Source organism: Lissotriton vulgaris, chromosome 4_1 (assembly GCF_964263255.1).
Source record: "Lissotriton vulgaris chromosome 4_1, aLisVul1.2, whole genome shotgun sequence".
In the NCBI taxonomy this organism is placed as follows: Eukaryota; Metazoa; Chordata; class Amphibia; order Caudata; family Salamandridae; genus Lissotriton; species Lissotriton vulgaris.
Window position 1 is genome coordinate 297,474,407 of NC_141691.1, and position 25,447 is coordinate 297,499,853.

General features: G+C 44.6%; 1 protein-coding gene and 1 pseudogene across 9 annotated transcripts in view; both read left to right on the forward strand.

Moving 5' to 3' along the window:
* The window catches only part of FGF13 (fibroblast growth factor 13), a 1,000,232-nt gene that overhangs the window by 216,647 nt on the left and 758,138 nt on the right, over positions 1 to 25,447 (forward strand). The gene's annotated exons all lie outside the window — the stretch shown is intronic.
* Positions 13,073 to 14,106, forward strand: LOC147718671 (centromere protein L pseudogene; annotated as a pseudogene).

Here is a 25,447-nt window from a genome sequence, read left to right on the forward strand (position 1 = left end):
GTGACCAGGCCAATGCATTGAGCCAAAGAAAGCAGAAGGGTCCCACCCAGCACTCGTCGAGTGTAGAGGGGTGAGCTTCAGTGCAAGAGTGGCTCAGGGTTGAGCCTTCTCAAACCCCGGTGTACAGCTTCGAGGGTCACTTGTGGGCTGCACGGTCAGCGTCTCGTGGTCTTTTCAAGATGGCGTGCCCCACGCTTCTGGTCACCTCCACGGGTCTCAGCTCTGCAGGGACTGTGGATCGGGCTGTAAGAAGGCAGGCAAGCTTGAGCTTGAGCTTGAGCTTGATCTCGTTGATCTCTGTCACTCGAGTTCCGGCAGGAACTGCAACAAAGCAGACGTTGAGGTGCTGGATGGTGCCTGTTTGCACAGGGTGGTCACTCCTTGACCACAAGGGAGATTCTTCAGTCTTCTACGTTGAGTAGTATGTCGAAGGGTCCAGAGTTTCATTTCAAATGTTTCATCAGGATAATCTGAGTGCGTTGGCACTGCTCCCATTCTTATACCAATCTAGGGGGCTGGATTATCTGCTAGGTCCCCTCCTATGGTGGGACCCAGGAAGGGGGTGGATACACCCCTTTCTCTTTGGTCCAGGCCGCACTGGGACTGGGGCTGGTGTGCCCCAGAACCGGTTTGGCCGGATTATGCAAGGGGCAGCCTTGTGCTCCCCAGGCAGTGTCTGGTTTCTTTCAAACCTCCCTGCTACAATCCACTATCTCCTGTCTGGGGTGGTGTAACACCTCCCTGTGACAGGAAACCCTTTGTCCAGGCCTCCTTGGCTGAGTTTCGGTCAGCTGCAGGAGGTCAGACTCGTGTCTTTGGCAGAAGCCTCCATTTTGTGGATCTGAGGCTCTTTTTAAAATCAACCGCGTTTTAGCAAAGTAACATGTCGTCTCCCTCTAGAGGGGTGGAATGCTACCACCATCGCCGGGACTGGCGAGGGGGTAGTATTCCAAATCGTATGACACCTTACACGACATGTTTTGATAATGCCAAACCAAAGTTAACATATAACCACGAGGATTATAATGCACTTAAGAGTATATGGTATGGCATTATCCCGGAAAAGCTTAGGGAATTGGTCCCGACAGCTGCAGACAGGCTCAGCTCCTGCTAGAGCACCATCTCACATACAACCAAGCACTCTGCCTCCAGGATTGTTAAGACCCGCCATAGGAGTGACTGATAGGTATTTATGTGTCCAGTTAGGTTTAGATATAGGCATACTATATCTAAGCAACGGGTGATTACACCACCTTGCCCCAGCTGAGTGATCAGCCAGTTGTGTCAATTTTAGATAGCCAGCCAGGGGTGGCAAAAGATATGCTGCAGCCCCTGGTAGGCCTTGGATGCACCTATGCCCTGGGCACCTATAGTGCTCTGTACAGGGGCTGATAAGGTGACCCAAGCCAATCTAGTTATGCACCTAGGGTACATGGAATCCATTTTACAGAGAGAGCAGATAACCTGGGGCCCTGATTAGCAGGGAACCAGGCCAACTAAGTCGAAAACCAGCTAAACACAAGGCAAAAAATCTGGGGTAACCATAGTCAGGTAGCCACCTTCCTACACAACCCCCCCCCCCCCCCCAAACGAAAGTAGATAAGGCTATCCTTGGCCAGGTAAGCCTATATTGCCTGAGTGGCCATATAAGGAAGTACCTGCATTGGCATGGGTACCCCCTGTCTCATGGTCCACTAAGCAGTCCCTCACCCTTGGGGTATTAGAGGGTCTCCACCATAGGGAATCACTATCTTGGGTGTGTTTATGCAAAGTTAAAGGCTGGTTGGGATATGGAGTATTGAAGTGAGGCTCCACTAGTTTAGGGCTCAGCTTCCTCCAATTATCTTCCACCATGTGTGCCTTTCTCTCTTCAACTGAGTTGCACTGTGCTCTCAGGGTCAACCTCTGGCTACCTAAAGCTGGAGGCTGCGTCCCTCTGTTTGGCTTGCTGGAGGGACAGTTCAGGTTTGGGCCCTTTGGGTCCCAGGTTTGGCTGTGCCCAACAGAATCCATCTGTGGGAGGTCCCTAACTATTTTTAAGGGGGCTCCCTCAGGAGTTTTTAAAGTTTTCACCTCACTAGGGCTACTAGTTTTGGTGCCCCTAATCTGTTGATGGGGGTGCTTTATTTAACAGGGGCCCTGGGGGGTCTCACTGTCCTTCTTGTCCTCTGCAGTCCTGGGCTGGCTAAGGCAAGGTAGAGAGGGGACCGGATCCCATGTGAGAAGGGTCCACTGTCATCAGAGGCTCTGTCAGGCCAGGCCTAACAACCTCTGGGGCAGTTCCTTCATCAGGGGTAAGATCAGTTCCCTGAGGAGGCTGATCCTGTCCTAATGTCTGGTGAGGGGGCGATTTTTCTTCCTCCTCCATGCTCTCAGTTTGGGTGGAGTGATCCATCATTTCAGTTTTCACAACACATATCAGTTTGAGTTTGGACTGTGGCCATCACAGCCCCACCAACCTTTTCAGGAGGAGACTCAGTTTGGGTTTCTGCTGTTATCATAACAGCTTTGCTATTCTGTTTAGGAAGAGCTTCTGCTAAAGATGGGGCAGAGAGTTGCTCAGCCCTACCAACCTTTTCAGGAAGGACATCTTGGGTTGGGGCTGTAGCCATTACAGCCCCACTAACCTTTCCATTGGAGTTTACCATTCTAGAATGGATTTCTTGTTCAACCTCAGCCCAGGCTGTGATTTTTAAATCATTACCAAGTAGACAGTCTACAGGCAAGTTTGGTGACACTGCCACTCTCTTTGGGCCAGTGACACCTCCCCAGCTGAGACTTACTACTGCCATGGGATGATTTGTTTGGATGCCATCAATGTTTGTTACCTGGTATGTGGCACCAGGTAAAAGTTGCTTAGAGGGGACTATGCAATCAGCCACCATGGTGATGCTAGCCCCTGTGTCTCTAAAGGCTTCAACTTTCAAATCATTGATGATGGGTTCTTGTCTATATTTGCTCAAGGTATTTGGGCAATCAGAGAAGTTGGCAAACCCCATGCCATTCTCATAAACAAGATCATGTGGGGATGTGGACCTGGATAGGCCAGGGTCCACCTGGGCTCCAAAAGTAAACCCACCCAGATTCCTGGGTGTGCTCCCACTTCCTGGGGGATTACTGCTGACAGTAACAGGAGGTGTTGGAGCTGGCTTTGGAGGTATATTCTCTTTATTGCCATTCTTGGGACAACATCTGTCTGTTTTGTAATGCCCAACCTGTTTACAGGTATGACAATAAGGTTTCTTCTGAGTTGATGAAGTGTCTTGGGACCCACCCTCATCCTTGGAGTTTTGGGGCCCTGGGGAAGTCTTTTCTTTATTTTTATCCCCACCCTTATCCTTCTTCTGGTGATGGTCCTGATTCTTAGGCCTAATCCTGGTTCTTCTGACCTATTTATCTGCCCTCTTTCCCAATTCTTGGGGAGAGGTCAAATCTGAGTCCACCAGGTGCTGGTGTAAGAGCTGGTTCTGACAATTACTTAGGATCTGCTCCCTCATAATCAAATTATACAATCCTGTGAAGTCATGTACTTTGCTGCCATGTAGCCAACCCTCTAGAGCCTTAATAGAACAATCTACAAAATCAGTCCAGTCCTGTGTCTGTGTCTTTTGGGTGTCTCTGAACTTTAACCTGTATTGTTCAGTGGTTTAGCCAAACCCATCTATTAGAGCACTCTTCAGGACTTTGTCGTTTTTAGCATCCTCATGTCTGACAGTGAGGAGCTTATCTCTCCCTTTCTCTGAAAAGGAGTACCATAAGATTGCTGCCCACTGTTCCTCAGGAACCTGCTGTACCATGCAGGCTCTCTCAAGAGCAGTTATCCACTTGTGGATGTCATCCCCCTCTGTGTAGGGGGGCACAATCTTTGTCAGGTTTCTAGTATTATAGGACCTGTCTTTCTCTCTAGGATTATTGCTACCACTAGTGGCATCTAAGCCACACATTTTCTGTTCCCTTGCTAAAGCAAGTTTAGCTTGGGCCAGGGCCAACTCTTCCCTCTCTATCTGGAGTTCTACAGCTTTCATCCTGGCCTTATGCTCTCTTCTCTGGGGGAAGTCATTCCCCTCTGAGAGTTTCTGGAGACACTAGAAATGTGAGAATCCACTGAGGGAGATCTCACCCTTCTATTGCCTGTGGGAACTATGTTATAGGTTCTGGGGAGGTGCTGGCCCTCTCCATTCCCATGTAGGTCCAAGTTGGCTTGGCTAAGCCTCCCCACTGGGACCTGGTTACCCCTCTGACTCTGAGCAGGCTCATCTACCTCTGAGCCTTCTTCCTCCTCTTCTTCCTCTTCTGGAGTTATCTCATTTTGAGGGTGGTTCACTCCATCTCCTAATGCTAAGGGAGCTGCACTCTCCTTATTTAAGTCATCCATTTCCAGGATGGCTATCAGGATAGGAAAGGTGGGGTGTCTGCCCCTTTTTAGCCCCCTTGCAATGCACAACGCACTCAAGTCTTTGTGGCTGAGTTTGTCATAGCTGAAAGTTGCTTTGGTAGGGTCAACTGTCACAGGGACAGAGCCTGAAGCTCCACCTGTGTCAGACATGGCTTCTAGTGAGGTGCAAGTGGTGCACTTACCTACACTAAGTGTTTTCCTACTGTACCTTGCTAGTGAGTTGTAGTCAGGGTGTGATAATCCCTTTAATCTACAACTACTAAGTTCAGTAGAACTTAATATGCTAAGTTTTTGATTTATATGTACCTAAGGTACTTGATGTGATCTTTCAATTTGATAAAAATATTGCAATGGTAAAACAACAGCAAGCTCAAATCCACACCGCTGCGCACCAATGTGAGAAGTTGGCCTGATATATGATGTTTCCAATTCTGGAACCACCTTGTATCAGTCCAAGCAACCCTTATGGTGTCTGGTTGTAAGTCAACCTTATTAGACAAGCTATCTTAATGGTAGCATAGACTAAGCAGCCTTAAAGGCTTAACTCAAGAGGTCGTATTAAGCGAGCTGTTTTACCAATCACAGTCTTGTAATATCAAATGAAAGGACACCACACAAGTATATATTATAAAAATATATGTATTTATTTCTAAAATAATCCCCAGTACTCTTTATGAGCAAAGGGGCACAAGCGTTAAATCAAAAGCACAGTATAACATACAAAGTTGCACAATTATGGATGAGGGCGGGTGGCCACTCAAACCATATATTAAAAAAGTGGTATAAGAGATACCAATCGAACAGTGGCTAGGCCTAGGGCCTAGGGAATCGCTGGGAGCAGTCGGGACTAGCAATGCTGAAGTCGGGAAAAGCCCGCGGGATTCGGGTGCAGGGCTTAAAGCGCGGCTTGCACCAATGCTATGTCAATGGTGCGTAAAAGTTACACAAATAGAGTTTAAGGATACTTCCGCTGAACCTAGAAGGACCAAACTTTAGACACAGACCCTAGAGGTGTGTACCAGTGTGGGACCACCGGCGTTGCAATGTTACCTCACCCACAGAAAGCAGTTGCATAGGGTCGAAGTGGCGTCGGGTTTTGTCACTCAGGTTCTTGGTGCTTGAAGCTGAAGATGCTGCAGGCGATGTGAAGGAAAAGTGTCCGGTGTGATCCAAGGGTGGATCAGAGTAGAAAAGTACCTGAAAGCAGAGGGGACAGAGTCTGGGTCACTCAGCAGTGACCAGGGTGGAACCAGGACGGAACCAGGCAATGTCGGGCGCAATTAGGTGGTTGTTGAGGAGCTTCTCTCCGCTGTCACGTGGGCTCTGGGGCATCTGCGATGTCCAGGATCAGGTCACGATCTGTCCCACGCAGGCTCTCACCGTCGGCGCAGTCGGCTTCAAGATTGGAGCAAACAACACTTAGCAAGAGCAATCCACGCAGGACCGGAAGATTGCTTCTCACTCGGACCAGGAGGGTCAGAGTGGGGACTCCTTTTCAGAGGAGCTGGTGCAAGTCTGGAGCAACTAGAATCGCAAGTTGGTTGTAGGTTTTCGTCGGCACAGGGGCCACAAGCCAGCTGGCAAGTGACCGGGCCAACGGGTTGAGCCAAAGAAAGCAGAAGGGCCCCATGCAGCACTCGTCAAGTGTAGAGAGGTGAGCTTCGGTGCAAGAGTGACTCAGGGTTGGGGCTTCTCAAACCCCGGTGTACAGCTTCGAGGGTTACTTGTGGGCTGCACGGTCAGCGCCTCGTGGTCTTTTCAAGATGGCGTGCCCCACGCTTCCGGTCGCCTCCACGGGTGTCAGCTCTGCAGGGACTATGGATCGGGCTGTAAGAAGGCAGGCAAGCTTAATCTCGTTGATCTCTGTTGCTCGAGTTCTGGCGGGAACTGCAACAAAGCAGACGTTGAGGTGCTGCATGGTGCCTGTTTGCACAGGGTGGTCACTCCTTGACCACAAGGGAGATTCTTCAGTCTTCTACATTGAGTAGGATGTCGAAGGGTCCAGAGTTTTGTTTCAAATGTTTCATCAGGATAATCTGAATGCGTTGGCACTGCTCCCATTCTTATACCAATCTAGGGGGCTGGATTACCTGCTAGGTCCCCTCCTATGGGTGGGACCCAGGAAGAGGGTGGATACACCCCTTTCCCTTTGATCCAGGCTGTACTGGTACTGGGGCTGGTGTGCCCCAGAACCGGTTTGGCCAGATTATGCAAGGGGCAGCCTTGTGCTCCCCAGGCAGTGTCTGGTTTCTTTCAAACCTCCCTGCTACAATCCACTATCTCCTGTCTGGGGTGGTGTAACACCTCCCTGTGACAGGAAACCCTTTGTCCAGGCCTCCTTGGCTGAGTTTCGGTCAGCTGCAGGAGGTCAGACTCGTGTCTGTGGCAGAAGCATCCATTTTGTGGATCTGAGGCTCTTTTTAAAATCAACCGCGTTTTAGCAAAGTAACATGTCGTCTCCCTCTAGAGGGGTGGAATGCTACCCCCGTCACCAGGACTGGCGAGGGGGTAGTATTCCAAATCGTATGACACCTTACATGACATGTTTTGATAAAGCCAAACCAAAGTTAACATATAACCGCGAGGATTATAATGCACTTAAGAGTATATGGTATAGCATTATCCTGGAACAGCTTAGGGAATTGGTCCCGACAGCTGCAGACAGGCTCAGCTCCTGCTAGAGCACCATCTCACATAAAACCAAGCACTCTGCCTCCAAGATTGTTAAGGCCTGCCATAGGAGTGACTGATAGGTATTTATGTGTCCAGTTAGGTTTAGATATAGGCATACTATATCTAAGCAAGGGGTGATTACACCACCTTGCCCCAGCTGAGTGATCAGCCAGTTGTGTCAATTGTAGATAGCCAGCCAGGGGTGGCACAAAATATGCTGCAGCCCCTGGTAGGCCTTGGATGCACCTATGCCTTGGGCACCTATAGTGCTCTGTACAGGGGCTGATAAGGTGACCCAAGCCAATCTAGCTATGCACCTAGGGTACATGGAATCCATTTTACAGAGAGAGCAGATAGCCTGGGGCCCTGATTAGCAGGGAACCAGGCCAACTAAGTCGAAAACCAGCTAAACACAAGGCAAAAAATCTGGGGTAACCATAGTCAGGTAGCCACCTTCCTACACTCAGTACTAGTATTGTTACACACAAAGGGCTATCGTCAAGCCCCAGGAATTACCATCTAATAGTGCTCCTTCACACAGAAGGGAAGTGCTTTGCTAGTAATTTAAACAGGGAGTTTCAATTCTGGGCAGAGGGCAAAAATCTAATCCCGATCCGCCTAACAGGTTTTCAAAAGGGCTGTCATATTGAAGACAATCTCATTTTCCTGTCCTGCTTAAGTGAAGCACCTAAGGCAACAAAGGGTAAGTCCCTCTACATTAAGTTTATAAACTTCCAAACACCTTTCAATAGAGTTTCAAGATCCAGGATTTGGTTAAAACTGAATGCCTGAGGATTTCCAACTAACCTGCTAAATGCCATCACTGCGCTCTACCCCAACACATGGATCAAAATAAAAGTCAGTGCCGGATGGGGTACCACAGAAACCTCAAGACAGATAAGGGCCTAAAACAAGAATGTATATTGGCACCTTTATTGTTTAACCTGTATCTGGCCGACCTGCCAACCAGCCTGGAGGCAGTGAGTGCCTTTCCACCAAAAACGGCAATCACCAGAGTATAATCGTTACAATATCCAGACTACACTGGGCTCCTTGACTTTAGGACTATTGGGTTTCAGAGGTTCTTCAATGCACTTGCAGCTTATTGTAAATCACAAGTCTGAAGGTTAAATGTAACAAAAACAAAAGTGCTGCTAATTTCATCTAAACTGAAAAAGAGGGACCTGGTCAATTGAGGAGAGTACTGTTGAAGTCATGGAAGCATATACAATATCTGGGTTAATGGCTGGACCATAGGAGTCGCATTTACCCAACATTCATGCACAGCAGGCAGGAGTAAATTCACTGGAACGGGCCTTTCGCTAATTACATAAATAAATGGAAAATCCAGATTTAAGACCCCTGTTAAAGGTGATGGGCTGCAAACTGCTTCCAACAATAACATATGGCACAATCACATTTAGGGAGAGAATGGAAAATTGCCTCGATAGGACACAATCTATCTGCGTCCAAAGAGTCTTTTCCCTTCCCACTTGCATGACACACGTCCATATTCAACAGGAGTTTTGCTTGCCCTCTCAGCTCTGGTCACTCAAGGCAAAGTTTTTAACCTATTGCGTGAAAGCTAAACAGGCAAAAGAAAACACATTCAATGGCAAAAATGGTACTTTAGATCTTTATCAGTATTTTAATATGCAGCACTTTATATATATGGACTAGTAAAAATGCATTGAGATCTTTAATCAATTCTTTCCAACTGTTAACAATCTCTAACTTGTATAGGTTTTAAGCCTCACCTTAGGCCAACATAAGTATTTGCTAAGTAGTTTATACATAAGCATGCATACTTGGCTTTTATTGTAATGATTTTAAATAATCGCATAAAAAAAGAACGTATTTGTCTATCTCCCTAGGGACTTTGTTATCACATGTACTGTAACATCATTTTGATCCAACCACCAACGCACGAAGTCTGACCTGCATCATGCAAAATGAAATCAATGAACCGTTCAAGTGCAAATGAAACAGATGGTTGCAAAGTAGACTGTAGAGGTACCGAAACAACACTGTTTGCTGACCTTCTGTAGTTGACAGAACACTGTGGGTACAAAATGCAGGTTTGGTAGCAAGAGTGCAATTGTTGCCTTATATAAATATCAAGGTTTACATGCCTGGTTTGCTTCTAACTTAGAAATGAAACAGCATTGATACATTTCTGAAAATACCCTAATAACAAGGGCTTGTTTTAAAATCGGACTTGCTGCAACGGTCTGTGCAGATTTCTAAGCTCGCACATTTGGGGGAGTTCATGTTTTATTCGGTAATCATGTGCTCACGCTACTACTCTGTCATCCTGCTCTCTCTTCTTTCCATCCTAATGGGAATTGCCTGAAGCTGCATGCAGAAACTGAAAAAGAGGCTAAAAATAGCTGTCAATTCAAAAACCACAGAGGATACCAGCTGTGAGAATCCTTCTGGCTTACCAATCCGGGCTACATACTGTATGTCACCAGTTGTTCCCTCCTAGGTCCTTTCTCTTAACATAGTGCCAATAATCAGAATTTGTTACGTGATTTTGATGAATAATGGCAAAATAAAACATTATATCCTGACCCAAACAGAACATAACGTGGTCTCTGATGAATCTTTTTCTGCTGATTTCATGTTATTTGTCTCATTTACAAATACTTCTCTTTTACAATCAAATTACTCTATGTATGGAACAAACCTTATTGGGAATGCTCAGTCTGTAAGGTTCTGGAAACAAATCCAAACACCTCAGCTTTTGAACCTTTTATATTTATAAAAATGGACCTGCACAACCAAGTGTTGTGAATGCAGGTCTAGGACAAGACAAATGACTAGCTTGCTAGCCTTCTACACCACTAGCAAAACAATGATTTGGAAATCCCTGGGCAGAATAGTATGTCAAATGTATTCAATGTCTAACTGATGGATAATGCTGCCTCTGCTATGGCATGTTACAATGTACAAAGTATATAAAGTTCCTGGGAGCAAATGCTTAGATTAAGCTCATGAATGGCAGCATTATTTTCAGGAGTGGGTCACAATGTTGTTGCCTGTTGGGGGAGCCATTAGGCCGTACCTCTAATAAGTGTGCAGTTCTAACAGCTTCTGTTCTCTTTTCCCTGATTTCACTGAGGCCTTGCATGAATGCTAAACTGAAGGGGTCACAGCAATGTCTTTATGAATGTTCTTCTCAGCACCATCTAGGTAGCAACTCTTCTAGCAATCCTCCTATCCAATCGAAGTTAAAAAAAAAATAAAGACAACCAAGAAACGTCTACGAAAAGCCTATGGTTAACAAAAAGCAGAGATTTGTTTCTAAAACCTGTATTTTCAAATACAAATAACATAGAAAACATCAGCCTGACTCAGCATCAAGGGTATAGAAAGCTAATTTCACAATTGACCCATGAGCATGAATTCCTTCACGCTGGGAGGAAAACAGTTTTTTTTTCCTTTGGCAACCTCATCACAGGTTGCCTAAGGAATTTATTTCCTTGGAACATACGTTGATAGAGCCATACAGTCTTTATACAAATTATGCCATACATAAGCAGTATTGCCTGAGCCATTGAAGCTCATTAAAACTTGTGACCTTTGGTGATTATTATTGTGTTAAGGAGAGATTGATGTACCTTAATATAGATAGTTGAAAAGTATTACCGTTAGTTTCATTGATGGGCATTACATCAGGGGGTTATTGATGCCCTGTAATGCTTGTCCTCATAGTTGCTCATTACTGCCTTGTGTTATTGAGAAGCATTACTGTCTCTGGCTACTGAAACTGATTAATGCGGTAGCCTCAAGGGCTCAGTACTGATTGTGACCATTTATATGCATTATTTCCTGATGCCATTGAAGAATCATGAGGTGGGGTAGAGCGTCCATAAAAAAGGGTTCCATGCTTCTTAGTCAAGGACTTGTTTGGGGTCAGACTCTATTCCTCTCCCCTTGGCAAAAATGTGTTGGAGGGATATATCATATAACATTTAATACTCTAATTAACTAAGCTCTCCAGGAGGCTGAATTCCATTCATGCCATCTTCTTATCTCCCCACCTCCTGTTAATCACAGCATTATTACCCTGCACTCTACCGTATCTTCAGCCATTCCCACCTAATGCTCACTTTTTTGTTTTACTTCACTAAATTCCAGCAGTGTTGTACTACAAGGGATTTGAATTTCAATTATGAATGAAAAACATGCAATTCACAAGAAATAGGCATGGTTTATTTAAAGTTTACAATGGAACAAGAATGTGTACAACATAGAACCTAAAAATACAGAAAACTAAACACTTAAATTAGTGACGTAAACTTAATTCTCACCCTGGTCATGGAGGGTGAAGATCAAATGCATATTTCAATAACAGAGTATGTGACATTGTTGGTGATTTATGTCTAGATTTATAACGTGAGAGAGTAAGAAAAGTTGGTATCTGAGGACTCATTGTTTTCATTTTTTTCATTATTTATGAAAACTGTGTGACATCGTTTCCTTGAGCAATGCATTTCTTTGTAGTGTGACTTTGTTTAATCGTAAGGGACATCCATGAATGTATTTGGTATTGGATGTGGAGTTCTATTTCATTTCCGCCAGTGTGTTAACGTCTATGTGTCATAAGCAGTGATATCATTGTCATATCATAGAAGATGTAATGTAGTATGGCATGTTGAAAATAATGCTTAAGGTTATAAAATGCTCATAGGTGTGTAGGAGTTAAGGTCAGGTAACTACCTCCACTAGTTTAGTTCCTGTTATGTGATGTTATGTTAAAATATTTGTAAAGCGCTCTTACACCAAGCGGTTTCATAGCGCTGGTAACGGGGTGGCAGCAATGGTGGAGAGACAGAACTTACTCGTATGCTTGTGAAAACAAGAGGGTTTTGAGACATGTTCTGAATTGAGGGTAAGAAGCTGCAGATCTAAGTTTAGTCGGGAGGGAATTCCAGAGTTGGGGAGCCAGAAAGGAAAATCTGAGCCTGACATTTTTTTTTCGTTCGTAGGAGGGAATCGCGAGCAGGTTGAGGTGGGAAGAGCGAAGTTCGCGTGCAGGGGTGTAGCGGTGAATCCTAGAGGAGATGAAGGCTGGACTTTGGCCAGCAAGGGCTTTAAAGATGGTACAACCCACTTTGAATATGCAGCGTTTAGCTACCGGGAGCCAATGAAGGCTCTTTAATAAAGGGCATACATGTTGATGCTTAGGCTGATGGTAGATAAGCTGCTTGGTTTTGTACCAGCTGGAGGTGGCGGAGTTGGTATGCTGGAATGCCAACATAGAGTGAGTTTGCATAATCTATGCGAGAAATGACCAGGGCCAAGTTGACAAGAGTGAGGGCATCAGTGGTCAAGAATCTACAAATTTTCCGGATTCGGCAGAGGTGGAAGAAGCAGGAGGATACTACTGCACCAATCTGGGGCTTCAGGGACAGATCATTGCAGATTAAGACCCCAAGGCTTTTTACCGTGTCCACTGGGCAGGGGGGATTGCCCAGGAGTGGCGGCCAGAAGCTGGAGATCCAGGGGTTAGCAGCTCCTCCAGTCGGGATTAGCTCAGTTTTATCCAGATTGAGTTTCAATTGATTGGTGTACATCCACTCGCTAATTGAGGTCATAGTAGACGGGAAGCTGGTAACTGAGGTATTAGATGAGTCAATGTCAAACACCAGCTGAAGATCATCAGCGTAATTGAAAGTTGTGGCCGGACTATTATGTAGGGAAGCAATAAAGGGTTGCCCTTTAGGTTTTGTGCACTACCTATCATTGCTTCGCCCCTACCCTCAGTCACCCAATAACTAAACTTTTAATTAATGTTTTTCTTCATTTTACTATCCCATGGTTTGAAAGTATTCCACTGAGATGGAATAGGATAAGTGATTATTTTGCAATTTATTTTCAATAACAAAACGTCGCGCACCTGTTGGTGCCCAGGAGCCGCCGAGCCGGTGGTATCTAAAGGTGTCCGGTGCTGGACGGCGGCGGCGAAGGTGGAGGGGCCCTGGGCAAGCAGAGGTTATGCAAACTCCTGAAGTTGGGGATTCCACCGCTGCAGGCACAACCACCGCCCGTCGTGAAGTCCACTTTGCAAACATTGGTTTTCCCCATCGAGGCTTCACCTCTGCTCGTAGGAACACTCCCTTCCATAAAGGCCCCTCAAATAGGAGAATCCCACAACACAGCCAGCTGGAGGAAAGACCCGATCCACAAAAAATAGCACCACTCCTGCGGAAACAGTGGAAGTTGTATAGTGTGACTTCAATGTACTGCTTCTCTTATGCACGTCTTAATGACTATTCCTGGTAGCTTTCTGTCTTAATTGCAGCAAGATGGGCTTGGATCTCGTTGTGAAAGTGGCTCTGTCTACCCTCTTGGGTCTCAAAGGCAGAGAACATGACCCGGCTGCTATTGTAATCCAGCTAATGTCAAAACCACTGTTTGCACCTTCAAACTCAGAAGAGAAAGTGGTATGGACAGGCTGGTTCTGGTGTACTTTTGGGGATGAAGAAGTGTTGGGCTTTTTACCAGAACCTTTTACATACCTTTCTTTATTTTCGGTAAACGGCATTGAGACTTTCACTGCTTTAGTTGGTAGCTGGTTCCAGAAGACCTTTGACTGCTCCATTAGTGACTTGGCCATCAGCTCACGGGACCTCTCGTGGATGGCTGCCATGTGGACAGGCTATGACGTGCACAGTCATCTCGCCCCAACGGAACTCTTGTTTTCTGTGCCTATCCATCCGCAAAGCCTTGACATTTCCTATGCTATACATCCAGAAGTAGCTTGAGCCTTGTGGGACGATATTCATAAGAATCTTCATGAGGTCACAGAGGAGGAGGTGCAATTGTTCTTGAACTGTTTGTATTCATATTTCTTCCATCACTTCAAGATCCATCTGTCTGCCACAATGTTGGTGAAAGCCTCCCCTTCTGTGGCTTCAGTTCACTGTGATGGAAAAGTAAAGTTCCTGTGTAGCGATCATCTCAACCAGGTCTTGGCATTACTGACAGAGCTGGCCATTAATCAAATACAGTATTTACCACTGGGATAACGCAACACCAGCATTTTCTCTAAGAGGTGCAAGTGAAGTTGAGCGTTTCAGTAACACACCCTCCTGTCATCGCCTAGAGCACAATAACTGGCACTTTGAGCTGTGGATACCAGGCTAAAATCCAACCGTATACCAGGACCCTTTGGGGCTGATTGTATTTCTCAGTCATTTAAAGATGCTTCATCTTGAAGTCTGTTCGCAGGTTTGCTTTGACGCTGCTGCATAATTTCTATCAGTTTTCAGAAGTCCTTGTGTTCTGCACAGTCCCCCTCCTTGAGCCATTATGGGCACTGGGTTGCCCAACCGGGGCCTAAATATCTAAAATAGAAGCATGGAAAACAAAGGTTGAGGAGGGTCAAGGGGACTATGTTTATAGACCTACCAGACTCAATACCCCTAATCAAACTGCAACGAACATAAAGAGTCGGAAGGTCTGTTAAACTACGTAGCTGAGTTTAAAAGGTCCTACTAAAGTGACCCTTTTGGATTGCACTGAACCAGACCAAGTGGTAACATGACACGAAAATGTGTTAGATATCCTATCAGCCCACCCATCTGGCGGAGCCTCGTCATGTAGGACGTCTAACCAGGGTGGTGAGTCCAAGCCCAGATGTATTGGCCAGACACCACGCACTACTGGTTCATCATGTAAACGTGTCCGTGCCACAGAATGGTGCTGAGAAAATGCAGTGCAAAACAGGGAATAAAGAATAAGTGATCTTAAAATGACGGTCGAGGCAAAGAAAAAATGTTTTATTAAAGATAATAACCAAGACGCCAGATTAAAAAGGAGTGTAGAACAGTGTGAAATAATCACTGTGATGCTTGGTTGTGTTATGGATCAGGCCAACATGTTTCTGCCGAAGGTGAAACTACACCGGCATTCTTCAGGGCCAAATACACAAAGGTGTTGCTACTGCAAAAATACACTCAGGCAATTAATACAAAGTGCAAACAAAAAAAGGACAGACCAAATTATTTGTTAAAGAACTGTCCAAACTACTGGTGTGGTCTTATAGACCATCCTACCATATCCTCCAGATCAGTAGTTAATAGAGGTAGAGATCCTAAAAATGGAAACAAAAAAAGACAACTAATATTGTTCGTTCTGCCATCATAATGGACTGATCACAATATCAGGACCAACATATAACATAGACCAACATAGAAGCATGCCACATGTACCGCCACCCTGAGCCTTTAAAGGACCCTGAGGACCCCATCCACCAGAGCTACTATTAACATTAAAAGGGAGGAGGGGACGGCCTTTAATAGCCTCGGAGAACCCATGCCCCTGGGCCGGCTCACATGCTGGTTCACAGGGAATGCACCCTCGGGACATAGTTGTTTCCCTGGCTGCACTGTATTTTTAATACTCCTGGCAAATGGGAGCAAACACAAAATCTGCTCACAGCAGGCAGGAGCTTTAAAAATGCTCTGACTGCCTGGCAGCAGAATTGAGATATGTTTTACTGCCTGCACTGATGCAGACAGGGAAACAGATCGAGACATTGCTCCTGCTCAGAGGAAGCAGCATCAAAAATTCTCCCTCTGGGCGGAAACAAAGCTGGGACCCACAGCATGCGGGAAGCTGGCTGGGGCCCTGGATCTAGCCATGCGACCCCAATGAGTGTATGTTTTGTGCCCTTGGGTGAGCTCCAGAACACCCACCTATTATAAGGAGAGGCCGAGGCAAATGGAGTCCTTCAGGCCAAAAAAGGCTCTGGAACACATGTTCGCCCACCACTTAATTAAGACATTGTATGAGGGGGTGGGGTCTATGCTATGGACCAAAATAGGCTAGGAGAGGAGAAGCCTTGCAGCTCCAATAGACTTAAAGAAAAAACCCAGCCCTTAGGGCCTGATGAGGCTTAGGATGGGAGGTCACAAGGCCCCCTCACATAAAAAAAGGCCCTGAGTGATGAGGCTCAGGGCGGGGGTTAAGTGTCCCTCTCCTCTTTAAAATACATAGGGCCCTCTGGGATTGGGTCCCCGTGGCCTAATAGGTCTTTGGGGGTGGGGTGCCTTGTGGTTCCACCCCTCATGTTTTATTATATTAGACCTAAAAAGGCTTGGATGTGGGGAGCTTCATGCCTCCTACCCTGTTTAATTGAATGTGGCCACAGGGATGGGGTTCCCAAGGCCCAAAGGCCAGTCCTATGCCACATGCCAAAGACTTATCTCAAGTAACTATAACTTGTGAACTAAGGTAACTATAACCTGCTCCCTTGCAATGCACTGCTAATTAATCCACATATTACATGAGTCATTACTTCTTCTATGACATCAATTATAATATCACTACAATATTTGCATGATAATTTTGGTGAGAAACCCGAGCATGGCATGGGTGCAAGCTCTAGCTACCTTAATTGCAGCCTCCGAGCACTATTTTCTGAAGTAGCTTTGGCCTGCCTACTGTTGCAGGCAGGACATGCTCTCCCTCAATGCATATATATTTTTTTCATTTATCGAGCGTGGCATGCCTTGGAAAACATAATGGCAGACGCACTTTTCTTTTCTTATTTGGTTTGCTGAACGTGGCCGCATGACTTTCTTTTTTCTGTTTCTGTTTTTTTAACATGGGGGCACCCGTGCATTAGCTTTGAACATCTTAAGCTAAAGCGCGTGTGCGCGAATAGAAAAATAAAATTGCGGCACTTGTGCTTTGGCTTAAGATGTTCAAAGCTAAAGCGTGGGTCCCGTCATAGTAACAAAAGTAAATAAAGAAGAAAAAAACATGCAGCTGCTCGTTTTTTTCTATTTACATACTTTTGTTACAATTGCGCCACAGGCTTTAGCTTTCAACATCTTAAGCTAAAGATCAGGTTGCTTCAAAAGTAAGGCAATAAGAAAGAAAGATTTTTCTATTGCTTTACATTTGAACCTACTGCAACATCCGCTCTTTAGCTCATGATGTTGGAAGCTACATGCGTGGGTGCCACAAAGGTCTCGCTTTTGCAAGAGTTAGAGATATTGGCATTGTAAATAACAATACCTTTTATTTATATGTTTGCAAAACCTGCAAGCAGTGTTTACGCACCGCTTGCAGGTCTTGGAAACACAGAAAATGTGAGACCTATTGCATTACAAATGCTTGTTTTCTATAGTAGTGTGTTGCAGTACTAGTGGTTAGCCATGTGTGGTGATTGGCGTATTCCAAGGCAGAGCTGGAGTACATGTAGGCCTGTTTTGTCACTATTGAGGCTATTAGGGCTGTATTACAATTAGATGTTTTTTTCATTGGGGAGGACAATATTAGGGGTGTGGAGATGAATTAGGGCCCGATTCACAGACTAAATCCTAAACTTACTACTATTTGGTATTCACAGAATGCACTAACTACTTTCGGGATTCAAAGAGTGAACTTACTACTTTCGGGATTCACAGAATGAACTTGCTACTTTCGGTATTCACAGAATAGATTTAAGACTACTAACTTTACGTCCGCACTCGGGCCGGAAATTCCGGCACGGAGGCGGAGCTTCTGGCTTATGGGCAGAGCTTCCGTCCCAGAGGCGGAGCTTGCAGCCCGGAGGCGGAGCTTCTGGCCCAGAGGTGGAGATTTCAGCCATGGCTAAATCCCCACCTCCGGGCCGGAAGCTCCACCTCCCAGCAACAAGCAGTCTCTAGAGGTCCTAAACAGCAGCAGGCACCTCTTTGGTGGTTGAAATTCCCAGCAAGGAAATTCAGGGAAGCTAGTGGTGAAGTCTTTGTGTCCCTGAGACTTCAGAACAGGAGGCAAACTCAGTTTCAAGCCCTTGGAGATCTTTTCTTCAAGCAGGTGGCAAAGCTAACAGCAAAGTCCTTTTTCTCCTTTCCTTGACAGCAAGCAGCCACTGCAGGCTAACCCCAGACAGCAAACAGCACAGGGGCAGTATTCCTCCTCAGCTTCTCTGGCTCTTCTCCTTGGCAAAGGTTCCTCTTGATTTCCCAGAAGTGATCTAAAGTTCTGGGTCCCCATTTTTGTACACACGCATCCTTTGTTCTCTGAAGGCAGAGAGTGTCTGTACCCAGCCAAAACCAGTTCTTTCCTCTCTGGTTCAGCTTTCTGGCAGAAGCTAGAGACAGCATTGTTGAAAGCAGACCTAGCCCAGGCAGGTCAAATTAAATCTCCTCCCCCTACTCGAAATTCAACCCAGGTCCATTTAGCCCAGCCCTGTCTCATTAGACTGCCGGAGCCCCTGCCCTCTCCCAGCTCCTGTCACTCACAAGCCAGACATGCAATACACAAACCTAGCACAGGCACACTGGAGGGATAGGCAAGAAAATACCTACTTTCTAAAAGTGGTAGTTTCAAACACAGAATGTTTAAATCACCCACACTAAAATATGCACTTTAACATTCTGAGTTCAGGCATACTAAACTTTATTTTGCCATCTTGTTCACAGGGTCAGTTATGTTTATAGGATGTTATAAGCAAACTGCCCATTCTGGCCTATGGGAACAGATAGCCTTGCAATAGTGAAAAATGAAATTGGCAGTATTTCACTATCAGGATATGCCACACACATCGGGCATGTCCTACCTTTCACATACAAATCACCCTGCCCACAGTGGTGTCCTGGGACTACCTTAGAGGTGACTAACATGCAGAAAAGGGAATATTTGGGGACTGGCAAGTGTGTGCACTTGCCAAGTCGACATGGCAGTCCCAGACTGCACACAGGCTCTGCAATTGCAGGCCTGAGCCACATTTTACAAGCTGCTTCTGTGGGTGGCACAATCAGTGCTGCAAGCCACCCAGCAGCATTTGATTTACAGGCCCAGGGTACACATGGGGCGCTGTACTTGGGTCTGACAAATAAATCAAATAACCAATCATGGAATCACTAATCTATGCAACAATTTATAAACAGGAGTATATGCACTTTAGCACTGATCAGCAGTGGTAAAGTGCCCAGAGGCATGAAAGCACCACCAACAGGTCAGAGAAAATACAGGAAGAAGGCAAAAAGTCCTGGGATGACCCTGCAAAAAGTGCCAAGTCCAACATCCATAAAATGAAAAAAATGTATCTGGAGTCATTCGTCCCCAATTATTAGTTAACGTCATTGGTTGTTTACATGTTTGCAGTAGTGCTCCTGCTGTACAGAAAAAGGAAGTGCCAAGTGAAATTCACTCAAAAAATCCCTAGTCATATCTACGACTCTCCTCTCGTAGTCATTGTAAGAAGAAGGGTTTTATTATGCATGAAAGACAGCCACAGAAAACAGTATTAGGAGGAAACGTCTAATAACATATACATAAAGATTGTACACAGTTTAAGTTTTCTTCCAGTATGGCCTTAAATTGCCTCTAATGTATGCACATTATGTGCATCTAGAAATTACGTGAAACAAGGACCAGTTGCTAATGTATTTGAAACTGTTTAAATATGACTTTGAATTGATTGGAGGAACGAGGAAGTTGGCTGGAGATTCTCCTCACTAACCACGTTTTTCTCCAACTGGCAATGTCTAGTTAGATAGCTCTAGAGTCATTAATCTTGCTTTCATTTGAAACACGTAACACTATACGGCATCCATGAAACATAAAAGGCAAATAATTACACAGATTTAACTACCTGATTTTCGACAAGCAGACACTACCCAGGGGATAACTAAAAAGAAAAAAAGTAAACCACAGACTAAAATAACATGTCTTAAAATGTCTCTATTTAATATGATATGTCTCATGTGGGAGCTATACCAGACACTGTTTCCTTTGTGAATATAGACATAGCTGATCTCGTAAGATGATAAATTGACATATTTTGTTCCGTGCAAGCCACAAACGGAATCATCTGTCGGCACACGCATTCCACCCAAGAAGGATTAAATGTAGAAGTGACAAAAAGCTTAATTCTTCTAAATGCACTCCTAACTTGGAATTCCAAATGGGTGTGAATGACAATCTATGACTCTTAGAAATTTCCACAAGCAAGCCTTATTTATCCTACAACCAACAGAAAGGGAGCCTGCAAGAGGACAACTTAACATTATCGGTCCCTAGTATAAAACACCTGTAAAACAATTAAGTGTATCTTTAGATTTCCCGCTCTGATTGGCCTGTTAAAGTGTAAACAGGCACAGACAGATTTTTTCTACTGCTTTGAGAATACAAGATGCAGAACGTTTGCACACTCTTGAGATTTTTCCCCTTGCAGGTTTTGAAGGGAAATACATAGCAAAGGTTGCATGAGAAAAAGAGATCTGAATGACAAATAACCTGCAGTAATCTGGTATACAATCTCCGATATGGCAGGTAATCTGTAATTCTCAATCCAATAACTCAAAAGGTCTGAAAGGGATGTATGACGTTACAACGCACACCATTACAACGCATTTTTTACAACGCAGGATCTTTTACAACAAAAGCCTTTACAACGCATGACATTACATAGCAGATGCTATTACAACGCATGCCATTACAACGTAAGTCTAGGTAAGTATATTATTTTTTTAACAAATGTAATTAATAAATATTTGCTTAATTTTATTTATTAAATTAATTTTTAATTAATATATTTGTTAATATATTTATATATTTTTTTAAATAGTGTAGGTGTTTAAAAATAATATACAAAATCCAGTTAGTGAAAAACCCAAACCCAGCCCTGAACCCTAAAAATACCCCTGTACCCCATAACCCAAACCCAGCCCTGAACCCTAAAAATACCCCTGTACCCCATAACCCAAATCTAGCCCTGAACCTTAAAAATACCCCTGTACCCCATAACCCAAACCCAGCCCTGAACCCTAAAAATACCCCTGTACCCCATAACCCAAACCCAGCCCTGAACCCTAAAAATACCCCTGTACCCCATAACCCAAACCCAGCCCTGAACCCTAATAATACCCCTGTACCCCATAACCCAAAACTATATATTTAAAATTACTTAAATTAATTTATTTAATTTATTTTGTTTAAATAAAATGATATACTTACCTATTTTTACGTTGTAATGGCATGCATTGTAATGGCATCTGCTATGTAATGTCTTGCGTTGTAAAGGCATTCATTGTAAAGGATCCTGCGTTGTAATGGTGTGCGTTGAAAACGTATGTGTTGTAAAAGTTGCGTTGAAACGGTTGTATACCGTCTGAAAGGTGACAAAAACGATGGTAGTATTGCATAAAAACTCCAATAGCACAGGTCAGTTATTTTTCTTTCTCACCACCATAAATTTGATGTTCGGCTTCATTAAGAGAGATGAACATCAATTTATTGGGAAAAACAGTCAGATTTGAAATGAAAAAAATGCTTTCCTGAATTAAGATTTCGCAAATATTTTGTCATTTCGAATTAAGGGCAAGCATGAAATTGCTCAATATCCCCAATTGAAAGCATCCAAACTTTATTTGTCATTAATGTATTTTTATTTTTTATAGCTATTGCATTTGTAGCAAGTTCTGCAAATTAATGGTCTTTGAATTGCTGCAGCAAGGTGGGCAATCAGATTTTTAGCAAAGTCACAAACAGAAGAATGGCATTTTGAGATTCAGGGAACATTATTAGTAAAGTGACTTTATGAATTGAAACTAGAGAACAATTCCAAAGGGATTCTCAAAAACCCCGGATTATACAAAGAAATTTAACCAAGTTGTAGATTTCCATTCTTACTCCTCTCCTACAAAGCAATTTGGTACCTATGTTCCTACGATTCGCTGCTTAGGACTGGTTACAAAAACCACTAAATCATGATAGGCGAGTATGCATTTAATCAATAATCATGGGCAATATTTTTTTTAACTTCTAAAGAAATAGATCTGTTTTTGCTCAATTAGCACAGATACTGGTGTCAAAATGAGATGTAACACATAAGAACTAAAAAAAGGTAAAGTAGCCATGACGTTTATCGGATTCAACCTTGGCATGAAATAGCAAGCACTTTCCTGATTCAGATGCAATAGACAATGAATTTATGTAATCAGTCCAAAAGGCAGCACCCCAGAAGTGCAAGTTCCATTGATTGGTGTTCCAGGATGGGGCATTCCTGTGATTTAGAAGAAATTATGAAGGGCATATCAGAACATGGTGAACACTGATCACTAGAGCCATATATACGGACTAGGAACTGAAATATAGGGGATTAAAAATTATACTAATTTATAAGGGATCGGCTGGAGAGTTATTACTAATTAAGTAGCACCCTCTGCCCAAGTACTATTTTGTATATGTACCTGATATGCAGTGATTCCCCGTTTTGCTTGATAGAACGCGTTGGACCTGGCCATTTCTGCATGTTTATCCCCAAGCTTTTTGCCTTCAGACCTCCACTTTTACTGTACATTTTTGTATTGGCCTTAGGACTCTGTGCACTTTACCACTTCCAATCAGTGCTAAAGTGCTTCTGCTCCCTCCTTTAAACATGGTACGATTGGCTTATACCCAACCGGCATATTTAATTTACAGTAAATCCCTAGTAAAGTGGCAATACAACTGCCAAGTTCCTGTAAATTAGATGCTACTAGTGGGTCTACAGCACTGATTGTGCCACCCAGTTAAATAGCCCTTTAAACATGAATCATACCTGCCACTGCAGAGCCTGTGTATGCAATTAAAACTTCCATGCCTACCTGGCAAGATAATCCTTTTGCAAGGCCCAAACCATCCTTTTTAATACATATACAGCACCCTTAAGGTAGGCCATGAATAGCCCAGAGGGCAGGGTGCAATGTATTCAAAATGTAGGACATACACTATTAAGTTTTATATCTGTTGGTAGTGTAGAACTCTTAAATTCTATTTTCGCTACTGCAAGGCCTATCTCTCCCTTAAGATAACATTGAAGTTACCCTATTTAATTTTATAAGTGGGAAGAAATAACTGGTTCATGTTTGATTTCTCTGGAATCCTAATTTAAAAGCCTAATTTATGGTGAAGCCAGATTTTAAATTACTATTCTGCAAATGCCACTTTTAGAAAGATTTGAGTAGCAAAGGGAGAGTGAGGTTTAGAGAGCTAGTCCTTATCCCCTGGGTTAATATATTAAATCAATGAGAACTAGTCTATCAAGATGTGATATGAGACTCAAAACTGTACGTTGTTAGTGAAATTCTTTGTTCCCTTTGTGCAGGAGTGGTCTGAACCCGTTCTGAACCAGTTCTGGGTATTCCTTGAGTACTTGGTTTCCTGGCCTCTCCTTTCCTTTCAGGGAGAGGGGCAGGGTCATCAGCCTCCCAGCAGGAGGTGGAGCCAGCATTGTAGAAGGCAGGCACAGCCCTATTCAGGCCCAGGTGCTACCCCCTCCCTCTCTCCACTCTAGATGCAGATGGAGCTATTCAGCCCAGGGATGGCCCACTCAGCCTCTGGGAGCCACCCAGGCCCTGCCACTCATCAACCAGACAGCCAATTCACAAACAGGACAAGGCACACAGAAAGGTCAGACAAGAGAACAGCAACTTTCTAAAAGTGCTGTTCTCAAACACAGGGTTTAAAAACCACCTTTCCTAAAAGATGCGTTATTAAATTCTGAGTTCAGGGATGCCAGACTTTTATGTCCTATCTTGCTCCTATGGGAAGATATGCAGGTAACCACTGCATGCAGCATTCCCAATGATAGTCTATGGGCAAGATAGCCTTACAATAGTGAAAAACGAAAATGGCTCTAATTCACTACCAGAGCATGTCACCTGCACTGGTACCTTGGGCCTTCCATAGGGGTGACCAATGTGTACAGAAAGGGAAGGGTTAGGCCTGGTCAGTGAGGACACTGGCCAGGTTGATATAGCCGTTCACAGACTGCCCACAGGCACTGCGGTGGCAGGCCTGACACACCATGTTAGGGCTACTCATGTGGGTGGCACAATCAGTGCTGCACGCCCACTAGTAGCATTTGAATCACCAGCCCTGGCACACTCAGTGCACTTTACTAGGGACTTCTTGGTGAAACAAATATGCCAATCATGGATAACCAAATACAATAACAATTTACTCAGGGAGCACTTACACTTTGACACTGATCAGCAGTGGCAAAGTGCCCAAAGCATCTAAACCAGCAAAAACGAAATCCAGCACAGAATCGAAAATACAGGAGGTAGAGGCAAAAAGACAGGGGAAACCACACCAAAGATGTCAGGTCTAACACGTGTCACTCCAGCTGAAAGTGGGGAGAACTGCCCCCCTCTTGGGAGTTCTCTTCACTAAGGTGGAAGAATCTGGACAGACCATCAGCGTTGGCGTTTTCTGTACCAGAGCGGTGTTCCACCGTAAAGTCCATTCCCTATATTTAGATGGACCACCTCAACAGTTTTTGATTCTCACCCCTCATCTGCATTAACCATCTGAGGGGCCTATGGTCTGTCTGAACCCAGAAGTGAGTCATAAACAAGTAGAGTCTCAGCTTTTTCATAGCCCAGACCACAGCAAATGCTTCCCTTTCAATTTCACTACACCTCTGTTCCCTGGGTAGTAGCCTTCTACTAATGAAAGCTACAGGTTGGTCCCAGCCTTTGTCGTTGATCTGTGAGAGTACTGATCCAACACCATGCTCTGAAGCATCTGTCCGCATTACAAACTCACTGGAGAAATCAGGTGCCTTGACCACTGGTGCTGTACACATGGCAGTTTTCAGGGCATCAAAAACAGTTTGACAGGCATCTGTCCAATTAATATATTTAGATGGACCACCTCAACAGTTTTTGATTCTCACCCCTCATCTGCATTAACCATCTGAGGGGCCTATGGTCTGTCTGAACCCAGAAGTGAGTCCCAAACAAGTAGAGTCTCAGCTTTTTCATAGCCCAGACCACAGCAAATGCTTCCCTTTCAATTTCACTACACCTCTGTTCCCTGGGTAGTAGCCTTCTACTAATGAAACCTACAGGTTGGTCCCAGCCTTTGTCGTTGATCTGTGAGAGTACTGATCCAACACCATGCTCTGAAGCATCTGTCCGCATTACAAACTCACTGGAGAAATCAGGTGCCTTGACCACCGGTGCTGTACACATGGCAGTTTTCAGGGCATCAAAAGCAGTTTGACAGGCATCTGTCCAATTAATATCCGCGGCTGCTTCCTTGAAGTCAGCTCTGTCAAGGGGGCAACGATGGTGCCATACCCCTTGACAAACTGTCGGTAATACCCGGTGAGACATAAAAAGGCTCTCACCTCTGTCTGGGTCTTGGGGGGCTCCCAAGCCAGAATGGTATGAATCTTCGCTTGTAGAGGCTCCACCTGGCCGCTCCCCACCTGGTGTCTCAAATACACCACAGATCCCTGCCCTATCTGGCACTTATTGGCCTTGATAGTAAGGCCTGCCCTTTGCAGAGCCTTCACCACTTCACAGAGGTGTTGCAAGTGTTCTGCCCATGTGGAACTGAACACAGTATGCGGCGCTGAATTCCTCGAGGGCGGTT